Raw genomic sequence first — 1532 nt, 5'->3', positions numbered from 1 at the left:
GAGGTTTTTGTCCCCTGTTATATTTCAGTTTCAACATTTCATCTTTAACATTGTGTTAATTGATTTTAATGTTTTAGGGGAATAGGAAAATTAGGAATCCCAATGTCTGTTGATAAGTAATATTGATATGAGTTCTTAGCAACATACTCTGCTCATACATGCCTGAAACTTCTGCTTAGAAAACTAGTTATTATTTTAGCATTGTCTCTTCTCCTTGAAATGCTAGTATTATTTTGAATTAATAACTCAGACAAGTGTTCCCTGATGAGTGGTCTGTAGGTAGCAAAGATGTACCAATCTGAGGGCACCCAGTGAAGAGATGGGTTAAGTGACAGGACAAGAGAGAGAAATGAGTACAGCATCAAGGGCATAGCTGGGGGTGTCAGCAACAACTCCACCTACTTTTCTGTTTTCTGCTAGGACCAGGTTAGAGTATTTTCTTTTCTTTTTTTTTTCTCCTGTATCTTTCTTCTCCTTTGGTTGAATTATTCCTCTGTGTCCTGCATCCTATATTCCTTCTGTTCTCCTTCCATCTAGTTTGAATGGTTCTTGGTAAGGCAGTTTGATGGACAGTGAAGAGGAAATTAGTTCAATGTGGGATAGAAACAGATGAAGTATTTTTACGCAGACAATACAGATACAGAGATCAGAAATGCTGATTGTACGCTTTGAAGGAATTACAGTTTGTTATGGGCCAGTGATAATGGGACCTAAAATGTACAATTTATGCAAAGAAGAAACAGAATGACTTGAACTCTATCCAGTGAGCTAATAGACAACAAATCTCTTTGTCACCCATTATTAATTTGACACAAACAATACAAGTTTTCTTATATATGGAAGACTTTTAAACATTATCAGAAATAGATGCAATGTTATAGATGCCATTTTAAAATTATTTTGTGCCTTCGGCGCAGAGATAGCGTCTGTCTGGCCGTATGGTGGGCATCTTTTTCCAAGGTGGGGTGCCGACCTGGGCCCCCAGCGATGTCGGTGGCCTTTGTACCTGACTAGATGAGGGGCAAGACAGAAGTCAATCAAGAGACTATCCAGCAGCTCCTGGAGGAGAATGACCAGCTGATCTGCTGTATCGTGGAACAAGGGTGGAGCGAACGAGTGTGTCCCAGAACCAGCATGTGTTACGTAGAGATCTCATTTATTTAGCTACCATCGCAGATGCCAGCCCATCCAGTACTTCAAAAGCAATGGAATGATCTTTCAGTTGTAAGGAGTAATTGAATGTAATCCATCTCCTATAAAATGGAGACAGGATCTTTACCAACTCAACTGCTTAAAACATGAAACCTCTGGTTCTTTTTAAAATGTGAAGATGTGAAGAAAGCTACAAGTTTAACTATATTCTCAATGTAAATATTTATTTTAATAATTAATCAGATCCCCCAGAAAGTAGACTCCAGGTGTCCTCTTTTCTGAAATGGGAGTGTGTTTGGATAACAAAGACATCATGGGCATCTTCAAGACTACTCTTTAGTTTCAGCCTGAAGAGGAAACTGAGTAGGTGTTGGAGGTTC

General features: G+C 39.0%; 1 pseudogene across 1 annotated transcript; it reads left to right on the top strand.

The window, feature by feature from the left end:
• The first annotated feature begins 987 nt into the window (after window positions 1–987).
• LOC308656452 (SS18-like protein 2) lies at window positions 988–1214 on the top strand (annotated as a pseudogene). The gene has a single exon. The product of its transcript is annotated as an SS18-like protein 2 (transcript).
• The last annotated feature ends 318 nt before the right edge of the window (window positions 1215–1532 follow it).

This window comes from Spermophilus citellus (assembly GCF_964194105.1).
Source record: "Spermophilus citellus genome assembly, chromosome: 9".
NCBI classification, from domain to species: domain Eukaryota; kingdom Metazoa; phylum Chordata; class Mammalia; order Rodentia; family Sciuridae; genus Spermophilus; species Spermophilus citellus.
The sequence above is the reverse complement of the archived record's forward strand: the minus strand, read 5'-3'. Positions and strand labels throughout refer to the sequence as shown.